Here is a 12,200-nt window from a genome sequence, read left to right as displayed (position 1 = left end):
GAAGCGGGATGCGGTGCCCCAAGGACGCGGGTTCAAATGCCGCCCCGCCCCTTACCCTGAGCAGGCCTTCCGTTCTCCTTGCTTGTAAAGTGAGCGGGTGGGGGGTCCTCACCGATGGGCCAGGATTCCGAAATCATGAAGTAAGGCTTTCACAAAATCTTCCCAGAACTAGTGCAGCAGGTCAGGGCTGGGGGAGCCCCCCCACCACAGACAGAAGGGCCCGAGAGGCCTTGCCCCCCCAGGCCTTCCCTTCTCAGAACAGGAAACCGTTTTCCACATTCAGGATCAGATATTTAGAGTTGGATGGCATCTTAGAAGTAATTTTAACTCCTCATTTTCACAGATGAGGTGACTGAAGCCCAAAGAGGTCATGACTTTCACTCCATTAGTAAATGTCAAGGCTGGACTTGTCCAAATACTATTCTTTCCGTTCATTGCCCACGCCGCCTCTGTTTATGGCATCTTCTCTTACATTCTAATTGTTCAGAAACATGTTACGTATTCCCTACTAGACTGTCAAATCTTTTTTTTAAAAGATTTTATTTAGAGTTTTACAATTTTCCCCCTAATCTTACTTCCCACTGCCCACCCCCCCCAGAAGGCAATCTGCCAGTCCTTACATTGTTTCCATAGTAGACATTGATCCAAATTGAGTGTGATGAGAGAGAAATCAAATCCTTAAGGAAGAAGCATAAAGCATAAGAGATAGCGAGATTAGACTGTAAATCTTGCTAGGACAGTGCCCAAGGTCATCTTTGTACCTCCCCAACTCCCATTAGAACTTTCCAAAAAAAACAAAAACAAAACAGGTAATATATCTTTCGCTAGATATTGAATAAATGGAATGAAGTTGGGGTGAAAAAAGGGTGGGAAGGAAAGAACAGGCAAAGGAACCACACTGGGGGAAAGTTTGAAATGAAAGTAGGTGTGGAGGCCCAGATTGATTTTGCATGAATTCTCCAAATTGTTTTGGAACTTCTAAAAGAAGACACAGATACTACTTTAAATCATACAGAAATTAGCTGACATAAAAGAAGCTCATGTTGCTTGCAAGGTATGTTTTAGTAAGATTATTTTATTTTGCAATTTCATTGATCAAGTATTTAATTGGTGCCTTCTCTATGCTAGGCATTGTGGCATGCCAGAGTAAGAAAAAGTCTTGGAACTGACCCACAAGGGACTTGGATTCCAAAAATAGTAAGTGTAACTCATAGCTTACATTTTTACAGTTCTTCAAATACGTAATGTGTTTGTTGAGGTACAGTGTTTCCACAGAGACTGCCTGTACCAAGACACTTTACAGTTGGCTTTGATGTCAACATGACCCAAATTCATTTGACTACAGATGTGACATTAGACATTAGAAATGGTTTGAGAATCATGAAAAAAGGGAAGAAAACAAAATGGTGGCCAAGGTTTCCACACAGCTATGTCTGCCTTCGCTCCCTCCCTGATTTATCTGTATTAGATTTTTGACAAGTGGCTCCCTGTAGCATTATTAGTCTATAAAGTATTTAAGAAGCACTCCTTTCCAGGGCTGGTATTCCAGTTATTCTTCCTCTCTTGAGCCAGAGTACAGAACTTAGAAGCCACTGTGACCATGGAGTCAGGGATTGGGCTTCTTGGTTTTCTCATGTGACCTTTACTAATAGGTTCACCAAAGCCTTTGCAGTACCTTCCAATCCCAGTGTGCTCAGTGTCATAGTGTGAGATGGGAAATTTATTAAAAGATTTGACACTGAAGGGAGTGGAGTCAAGATGGCAGAGTAAAGGCAGGGACTCCTGCTGACTTTCTCCCAAACCACTCCAAATACCTTTAATGATTCTAACCAAATTCTAGAGTGGTAGAAAGAGTGGTAGAACCCACAAAAAAGACAGAGTGAGGAAGCCTAAAAACACTTGGAAGATTCATGGGAAGCATCTGTTACACCCGTGTTACAAAGGGCCTGCAGGTACAGCCCAGGCTGCACCAGAGCAAACCAGCTCCAGTCATCCAGGAACAGACCACAGGGTGCCTGGGTCAGTGGAAGTGGTGGCAGTTTCCAGACATCTCAATCCAGAGATTACCAAGGATAACTGAAGGTCAGCAGGAAGACTCAGTCCAGAGTGAGAGTGGAGCCCAGGTCAGCATAGGCCTCAGCACAGACCTGGCCACTGGGGACCAGGAACAGATATGGGGAGCCACCTAGCAGCTGCTTCTACAGTGCTCAGTCCAAGGTGGTAAGGGGGTCAGAGAGATTGCAGAGGTCTCTGCTGTCTCTGAGGCAGGACTCTGTTACTTCACCCATACTCAGATCTGAGTTGCAGTCTGGGACCCCAGTCTCAGGAAAAGGTACAGAAGCACAACAGAGTTGACTGCCTGCAGCAGAGCAATGACTCTTCTCACCATTCAAGGGCAGAAAGGAGTACTTGTGGTCATCCACAGACCAGAGCCTAGTCTAGGAGAACAGTCATAACCTCTCATAAGATCCTGGAGGAATTAAGAATTTGCAGGTTCCTGGTGTTCCTGTTCCCTGAGAACAGCTGCAAAAACCTTCAGAAGCTTGGGACACTCTGTCCTCTACCCTGAAAGCAGAGCCCCATTTAATAAAGAGTTCAAATCAAGTCATAGGATGGGATAATGAGCAAACAACAGAAGAAAAAAAATTCTGCCATAGACAATTACTTTGGTCCTATGGAGGAAGAAAATAACAAAATTAAAGTTTCTGCATTCAAAGCCTCCAAGAAAAATATGAATTGATCTTAGGCTATAGAAGACCTCAAAAAAGATTTTGAAAATTAAATAAGGGAGTAGAGGAAAAATTAGGAAGAGAAATGAAAGCCTTGTGGGAAAATCATGAAAACCAACTCAGCAACTTGGTGAAGGAGATACAGAAATTTACTGAAGAAAACATCTTTGTGTGGAAATCAAGAAACAATAAAACAAAATCAAAAGAATGAAAAACTAGAAGAAAATGTGAAATATCTCATTAGGAAAAAACAACTGACTTATAAAACAGATTCAGGAGAGGTAATTTAAAAATTATTGGACTACCTGAAAGTCATGACCAAGAAAAAAGAGCCTTGATGTCATTTTTTCAAGAAATTCTCCAGGAAGCAAAGGGTAAAATAGAAATTGAAAGACTTCACCAATCATCTAAAAGAGATCCCAAAATGAAAACTGCCAGAAATATTATTGCCAAATTTTAGAACTCCCAAGTCAAAGAGAAAATATTGCAAGCAGTCAGAAAGAAACAATTCAGATATTGTGGAACTACAAAATTTAGCAGCTTCTGCATTAAGGAATCATAGGGCTTGGACTATGATGAATGAAGAATCAACTACCCAGCAAAACTGAACATATTCTTTCAAGGGAAAGGATGGACATTCAATGAAACAGGAGACTTTCATACTTTACTGATTAAATGACCAGAGAGGAACAGAAAGTTTGATCTTCAAGTATAGGACTCAGGTGAAGCATAATGAGAACAGACAGAAAGGGCAAAGCATGAAGGACTTAAATGATATTGAACTGCTTCCTACATAGGAAGATTATACAAATAACTCCTATGGACTGTCAAATTTGGCTTTTTTTTTTTTGGCAAGGCAACAGGGTTAAGTGACTTGCCCAAGGTCACACAGCTAGGTAATATTAAGTGTCTGAGGCTGAATTTGAACTCAGGTCCTCCTGATTCCAGGACTAGTGCTCTATCCACTGTGCCACCTAGCTGCCCCCTGAACCATCTCATTTATTAGGACAGTTAGAAGAAGCGCATTTAGACAAGGCACAGGAAGAAATTGAATTTGGAGGTATGATATATTAAAAAGAATTAATGGGGAAGACAGAAATGTATTGGAAGGAAGGGAAAGGAGAGGTAGAATGGGGTAAGTTATTTCACATAAAAGAGGCAAGAAAAAGCTTTTGCAGTGAAGTGGAAGGGGAGAAGATGAAGGGGAGTGAGCCTTACTCTCATCAGAATTGGCTCAGAGAGGGAATTACACAAACACACTCAACTGGGCATAGAAATTATCTTATCCTAGAAGAAAATAAGAGAGGAAAAGGATGGGAGAAAGGGGATTGGAGTGGGGGGTGGGGGATGGGGGATATAGGTGATAGAAGGGAGGGAAGATCATGGGAAAGGGTAGTCAAATGTAACAGTTTTGAGGAGGGTGAAAGAGGAGAGAATAGAATAAAAGGGGGTGGGGGAAATAGAATGTGTGGGGAGGAAAGCTTGCAATATCAGTGTGGGGAAAAAATATATTGAAACAAGTTTCTCTGATAAAGATCTCATTTCTCAAACATAGAGAACTGAGTCAAATTTATAAAAGATACAAGCCATTCCCCAATTAATAAATGATCAAGAGATAAAAAAGTTTTCAGATGAAGTTATCAATACACTCTATTTAAATATATATATTAAATATCTTATTTCTCTATTGATAGGAGATATGTGGGTTAGAACATTTCTTATTGGATTGATTAATAGTACAGAAGGAGAAAAAACAAATGTTGGAATGAATGTAGGGAAATTGAGACACTGATGCACTGTTGGAGGAGTTGTGAAATGATTAAACAATTCTGTAGAGCAATCTGGAACTATACCCAAAGGGCTATAAAACTATACCTACCCATTGGCCTAGCAGTGCCATAGGGATATTTATAGCAGCTCTCTTCTGGTGGCAGGAGCTAGGGATTGAGGGGATGCCCTGGGGAATCGCTGAACAAATTGTGGTATGTGATTGAGATGAAATGCTTTTCTGTTATCAAGGGCAGCTAGGTGGCACAGTGAATAGAGCACTGGCCTTGGAGTCAGAGGATGGGAATTTGAATCCCAGACACTTGACTCTTCCTAGCTGTGTGACTTTGGGCAAGTCACTTAACCTTAATTACCTCACATTCAGGGTCATCTCCAGTTGTCCTGATCCATATCTGACCACTGGACCCAGATGACTCTGGAGGAAAAAGTGAGGCCATTGGCTTAGTTCAGACCCCCTCACTCAAATCTAATTCATGTGCTTGTCATAGCATCACTTCCCTGATGTCATGATCTTCTTTGAGAATGAAGGACTAACATTATTGTTGTTTTGTTATGGGAAACAATTTCCAGGATGCTCTCAGTAGAAAAAACTTACACAAGCAGATACAATGGGAAATGTATCATACAAAGTAACAGCAGTATTGCAAAGTGATCCACTGTGAAAGACCTACCTTTTCTCAGCAATGCTGTAACCCAAGAGAACACTGAAGGACTTATAAAGAATGCTATCCATCCCAAAGACAGAGCGTTTTTCTTCCCCACTTTATTTTTGAAGTTTCTCTTTGTGTGTGTGGGGGGAGGGGGGTTTGTTTACCTTTACGATATGATTATTGTAATGCTTATCATGGTTACACATTTTTAACCTACACTAACTTGCTTTTCTCAATGAGGGGGAGGGGGTGAGAGGGAGGGAGTGAATTGGATTTCAAGGTTTGAGAAGTTAATGCTAAAACTTGTTTTTGTATGTAGCTGGGGAAGAAAATTTAAAAATAAAGAAGGGGGGGAAGATTTGACATTTTGAGGCTGTTTTTACAATTTAGGAGAGTGGAAATGGATTATGTTGTCTGAGAGGGAAGTTCCTGGTTACTGTATCCCATGATATAGTTGTCTAATGTTTCTTGTCATTACCTTGCTTTTACACATCTAATTGAACTATTTTAATAGTGACTTTAAGATCGAGGTGATTTACAAACAATAGGCAGAATCTAGGAGGAAATGTTTTTTTTTTCATTGCAATGGGAGCATATGAGTAACAGTCTTAGTATTTGCTCTCTCTCAAAATTCATTTATGGGGGAGAGCAGGTCTATCTCTTTAAATTATTTTTTCTTCTGCTTGAGTTTGTTCAAGTTGTCATTCTCCTATAAAGCAAAAAGCCCACACATAACCACTGAAGAAAGACCTAAATGACTCAGACAGTGTACTCTGAGCTCATTCTAATCCCTAGGCTGGATTTTTAATTTATGTGATTGTGCATAAAAGGCAACCTCTAATCAGACACCTACTACAAAGTGATATTTGCATATCCTCTGGGTGTCACTTCCCTGTGCATATTAAGTGGGTGAGTGATGTCAAAATCAGCTACTTTTCTTGCAGTGTCATTAAATGTCTTTGAACTAATCTTGTCCTCTGGTACAGAGTAAAGGGAAATTAGTGGGAGTATGGTTTTGAAAGATTTGGGACTCATATCAAATACCTTGATCCAAGACTAACCATATTTGGGGTATCCTTTTGTAAATTGAGAGGTATCCCCATACATAATTATTGGGGGGAAGGCAACAAAAAAGTACAAAACACAGATGGTGTTGGTTACAAAGGTGTTCAAAATCTTTCAACCTGGGTACAAAAGCCTGGCAGTCTTCCCCACTCTCCTCCCCCTGCCCAATGTGGGGGTGGGGGTGGGGAAGATTGTGGCTCAGGGGAAGCAAGTCACTCATGATGGGTCAATCTTTTCAGGGAAACACGTGAGTAAATTGTTCAGATCCTGGCCATTTTAACCCCAGTTTCTGAGGCTTTGGGATACAGATCTAGTAGAGTTGGTTAAAGGGTATGTATGGTTTTATAGACCTTTAGCCATAGTTCCAAATTGCTCTCCAAAATGGTTGAATCAGTTCAAACTTTACCAGCAGTACATTAGTGTTTTAATTTCCTCACATCCCTTACAACATTTGTCATTTTCCTTTTTCTGACATATTAGCCAATCCAACAGGTGTGAGGTCATAGCTCAGAGTTCTTATAGCTTGCATTTTTCGTATTAGTATTGATTTAGAGCATTTTTCTTTCATATGACTATAGCTTTGACTGAAAACTGCCTGTTCATATCTTTGATCATTTATCAATTGAGGAATGGTTCTTATTTCTATAGTCTATATTTCAGTTTTCTATATGTTTGAGAAATAAATAGAATAGTATGTTTGAGAATAAATAGATTAACTAAATTTTTTTTCACAGTACTGATTATCAACCATGTATTCCTCTCCATCCTTTCCCCATTTATCCTACTCTCCTTTTACCCCCTGCAAATTGCCTTCCCTTTTATCAGCTTCCCTTCTCTTATTCCCTTCTTTTCCTTTCCTGCAAGATTAAATTTCTACAACCAGCTGAATGTATATATTCTTTGATTTGATCCGGGTGAGAGTTAAGTTTATGTGCTACCTCCCCACTTCCTCCATTCGCTTCCATTGTAAAATTTCTTTCAAGTCCTTTTTTATCGCATTCTACATTTCCCTTTCTCCTTCTCCTAGTATATTCTTTCTCCACCCTAAATTTTTTTTTTAGGTTTTTGCAAGGCAAATGGGGTTAAGTGGCTTGCCCAAAGCCACACAGCTAGGTAATTATTAAGTGTCTGAGGCCAGATTTGAACTCAGGTACTCCTGACTCCAGGGCCAGTGCTCTATCCACTGCACCACCTAGCCGCCCTCTAAATTTTTTTTAAAGTCTACCATCACATTCAACAACTCATGCCTCTGCTTTCTCTGTCTCTCTGAGAGAGAGAGAGAGAGAGAGAGAGAGAGAGGAGAGAGAGAGAGTATGTATATTTATTCCTTCTTACTGCCCTAATAAAGTTTTTAGGAGTTATATTTTCCCATGTAGGAATATACACAGTTTGATTTTTATCAAATCCCTTATGATTTCTCTTTTCTATTTACTTTTTTTTTTGCATCTTGAATTTGAAATTTTTTTATTCAGCTCTGATCTTTTCATCAAGAATGCTTGAAAGTCCTCTATTTCTTTGAATATATATTCCCCCCCCCCAAGAATTATACTCAGGTGATTCTTGGTTGTAATTGTACCCCTGTGTTTCCAGAATACCATACTCCAAGTCCTCTAATGTAGAAGCTGCGAAATGGAGGCACTGTCCCAAGCTTCAGGTTTTTGTGCAGCTGTTTTCAGGGGTAATTCTGAGGACTTTTAAGTTTTTGGCTCTTCTAGGGGAAGGTATGTTTACTACTCTCCTGTGACCACAAGCATTCTTTTCAACTCTGGAGGCATGACCAGGGTCCCTGCTCCCTTGTGGCTACAGGTTCTGTTGTACTAGTGCTCTTAATGATACAGATCTAAGTATAGGTAATGCAGCAGAGTCCTGCCCTGGTGTAAGCAAAGAGATCCCTCTAAATCTCCTACTGACCCATTGTCTAATCCCCTTACTAATTGAGGGGGGATCTGGAAACTGTTATTGCTGTGTGATACCCTAACACCTACTCCACCCTGGCTGGGGCCTAGTCTATGCTAGACTACTATCCTCTCTCACCTTAGTGCAACAGACCTTTCCTACTGACCTAAATTGTCTTGGACTGGAAAGTTGTTTCACTCCATTCTACCTCTCTAGAATTTGACCAATCTATTTAAAGAATTTGGAGGGGTTTGGAGGAGAGCTCAGGTGAGTCTATGCCTTTACTCTACCATCTTGGTTCTGTTCTTTAAGGCTACTTTATACATCCAACCTCTTTGAGCCTTGGTTTCCTTAACTGGAAAATGGGAATATAATACTAACTCAAGATTGTTATGGGGGGTGGAGCCAAGATGGCAATGAAAGGATCGTATCTTAGGTGCTCTCTCTTAAAACTTGTAAGCTAAGGACTCTAACTAAATTTTCGAGAGACAGAACCCACAGAGGGACCCAGTGAAGCAGTTCTCCAACTCAAGGTAACCTGGAAAAGAGTGGAAAGGCTCTGCTCCCCAGGGTTGGAGGGGCGGCCCACCAGAGCAAAGAACTTTAGCCTCCCAGAGGCAGCCCCAGGGCTCTGGGAGCTTCAGCTCACAGCAACAGGGGAGTTTCCTGACCTACAACCTGGGGAGCACTCGGCACAACTTGGGGGAATGGAGGGGGGCAGGGAACCTCTGCCAGAGCTAGCATGAGCGCGTGAAGCCCAGCCCTCAGGGCACACAGCAAGGAGCAGCGTGGCCACAGCAGCCCAGATCCAGGAACAGGAAGCAGAAGGTGGTAAGCAGGAGCCACCAGAGCATGAGTACTGAGCCAAGGGAGGGAGCAGAGACTGCAGAGCTCTGTCCTCTGTCCCTAACAGGACTCTGAGGTTCTGACCACATTCAGATCTTGATCACAGTCTAGGCACCCCATAGAACTGGGCCCCCCACATCTCAGCCCTGTGGCAGAGGGGGGCACTTATGATCATTCACAGACCAGGACAGAGCCTCACACACTGAGATCCTTGTGGGGTGTCCCAAAAGCTCAGGAAGCACCCCAAAACCAGGCTCAGGCTGGAAAAATGAGTAAACAGAAAAAAAAAAGAGGAACACCATTGAGAAATACTTTGTCTATGAGCCTAAGAAGGATCAAAACATTCAATCTGAAGATGAGGAAGTCCAAGCTCCTACATCTAAAGACTCCAAGAAAAACATAAATTGGGCTCAGGCTATGACAGAGCTCAAAAAAGACTTTGAAAATCAAGTGGGGGGGGTGGCTAGGTGGTGTAGTGGATAAAGCACCGGCCTTGGAGTCAGGAGTACCTGGGTTCAAATCTGGTCTCAGACACTTAATAATTACCTAGCTGTTTGGCCTTGGGTAAGCCACTTAACCCCATTTGCCTTGCAAAAACCTAAAAAAAAAAAAAGATCAAGTGAGGGAGATAGAAGAAAAATTGGGAAAAGAAATGAGAGAGATGTAGGAAAAACATGAAAATGAAGTCAGCAGCTTAGTCAAGGAGATTCAAAAAAATGCTGAAGAAAATAGCATGCTAAAACCCAGCTTAGGTCAAATGGATAAAACAGTTCAAAAAGTTATTGAGGAAAAGAATGCTTTAAAAAGCCGAATTGGCCAGATGGAAAAAGAGATAAGAAAGTTCTCTGAGGAAAACAAATCCTTCAGACAAAGAATAGAACTCAGGGAAATTGCTGATTTTATGAGAAATCGGGACTCAATACTTCAAAACCAAAAGAATGAAAAATTAGAAGAAAATGTGAAACATCTCATTGAAAAGACAACTGATATGGAAAACATATTTAGGAAAAATAATTTAAAAATTATTGGAATATCTGAAAGTCATGATCAGGAAAAGAGCCTTGACATCATTTTCAAAGAATTTACAGGAAAATTGCCCTGATATTCTAGAAGCAGAGGTCAAAATAGAAAGGGAGAGAATCCACCAATCTTCCTGAGAAAGAGATCCAAAAAAACCAACCCCCGGGAATATTATAGCCAAGTTCCAGAACTCCCAAGTCAAAGAGAAAATATTACAAGCAGCCAGAAGGACACAATTCAAATACTGTGGAGCTGCAATCAGGATCACACAGGACTTAGCAGCCACTACATTAAAAGCTCATAGGGTTTGGAATATAATATACTGGAAGGCAAAAGAGCTTAGAATGCAGCCAAGAATGAACTACCCAGCAAGGCTGAATGTCCTCTTCCAGGGAAAAAGATGGACTTTCAGTGAACCAGGGGAATTTCAAATGTTCCTGTTGGAATGGCCAGAGCTGAACAGAAGGTTTGATCTTCAAATACAGGACTCAGGTGAAGCATAGAGATTGGAGGAGAAGGGGAAAATATGAGGGACTTAATGATGATGAACTGCATGTATTCCTGCATAGAAAAATGACACCGATAATACTCATATGAATCTTCTCATTTAAGAGAGCAGGTAGAGGGAGCTTTTATAGATGAAGCACAGGAGAAAGCTGAATTTGAAGATATAATATGGTGTAAAAATGGAGTCGATAGAAAAAAGGGAAATGTAATGGGAGAAAGAAAAAGGAGAGGGGGAATAGGCCAAGATATTTCATATAAGGTTTTTCTTTATTACAATGAGCTATTGCAATGATATGGGAGAGGAGAAGGCAAGGGGGAATGAGGGAATCTTCACTCTAATCAGAGGTGGCTAGGGGAGGAAACAGCATATATACTCAATGGGGTATAGACATCTGGAGTAAGAAGGAGGGGGGGGGACAGGGTGAAGAGGGGATGTGAGTGATGGAGGAGAGGATGGACCATGGGGGGAGAGTGATCAGATATAACACATTTTCTTTTTTACTTCTTGCAAGGGGCTGGGATTGGAAGGCCTGCCCAGGACCATAGGGCCAGGTGGATGCTGGGCCCAAGGGGTGCTATGGGCCAGGGCCAGGGATCTGTCTGCTGTGCCACTCAGCTACCCTACAGCAGAGTCAGAGTGAAAGGAGAGAGAAAATATAGTACATGATAGTGGAGAAGTACGAAGAGAGGGAGTTACGATCAGCAATGGCAATGGTGGAAAAATATGGAAGTAACTTTTGTGATGGACTTATCCTAAAGTATGTGATCCACTCATGACAGAGTTGGTGGGGAGGAAACACAGACTGAAGCACATTTTTTATTATTATTATTATTGGGGGGGGGTGCAGGGCAAATGGGGCTGGGTGGCCTGCCTGGGGCCACATAACTGGGTGATTGTTGGGTGTCTAAGGCCGGATTTGGACCCGGGTGCTTCTGGCTCAAGGGCCAGTGCTCTTGACCACCACCCGGCCGCCCCTACTATTATTACTATTTCATTTTATTTTGGTCTTTTTTTCTTTTTTTGGTTTTTGCAGAGCAATGGGGTTGGGGTATCTTGCATGGGGTCACACAGGTGGGTTATTGTTGGGTGTATGGGGCTGGATCTGGGCTTGGGTGCTTCTGGCTCCAGGGCTGGTGCTTCGTCCACTGCACCACCTGGCCATACCTACAATTATTACTATTATTTTTTTTATTTTAATTTTAATTTTTTTCTCTCCCCTTTACTTTATCGCTCAAGTGAGTCTATATTTTTTGGGGGAGGGATATTTTGTTTACTCTTAAGAATATTTTATTAATGTATAAAAACATTTGTACAAAATGAGAATAAATAAAAAAAGGTTGTTCTGAGCGAAGTACTCTGTAAATTTTAAAATGTTATAGAAATAGTTATCTTAAATGTTGTTCAATGTTTTATCAGTCTTGGAAATTTGCCTGGGATGCTGAAAGATTATATTATTTGCTTAGAGGTCAGACAGACAGATCTTCATTGGTCAAAAGTATTTCTTGATTCAGAGCTCTCAATATCAAAGGGCAGCAAGGTGGTGCAGTGGATAGAGTGCTGGACCTATAGTCAGGAAGATATGAGTTCAACTAGCTATGCCCCTGGGGGCATATCACTTAACCCTGTTTGCCTCAGTTTTCTTCTCTGTAAAATGAGCTGGAGAAAGAAATGGCAGATCATTCCAGTATCTTTGCCAAG

The 12,200-nt window shown here is 41.4% G+C and overlaps 1 protein-coding gene across 3 annotated transcripts in view; it reads left to right on the top strand.

Moving 5' to 3' along the window:
- The first annotated feature begins 5 nt into the window (after nt 1-5).
- The window catches only part of MYH7B (myosin heavy chain 7B), an 86,576-nt gene continuing 74,381 nt past the window's right edge, over nt 6-12,200 (top strand). The window contains exons 1-2 of one of the 3 annotated variants that reach the window (XM_074212088.1): nt 6-140; nt 1,129-1,197. The gene's annotated coding sequence lies outside the window, so the exon portion shown is untranslated. Of the gene's footprint in view, nt 141-899; nt 1,055-1,128; nt 1,198-12,200 lie in introns of those variants that run through there. The other 2 variants (XM_074212084.1, XM_074212085.1) reach the window with 2 other exon arrangements.

The sequence above is a fragment of the Macrotis lagotis genome, chromosome 1 (genome assembly GCF_037893015.1).
Source record: "Macrotis lagotis isolate mMagLag1 chromosome 1, bilby.v1.9.chrom.fasta, whole genome shotgun sequence".
Classification (NCBI taxonomy): Eukaryota; Metazoa; Chordata; class Mammalia; order Peramelemorphia; family Peramelidae; genus Macrotis; species Macrotis lagotis.
The sequence above is the reverse complement of the archived record's forward strand: the minus strand, read 5'-3'. Positions and strand labels throughout refer to the sequence as shown.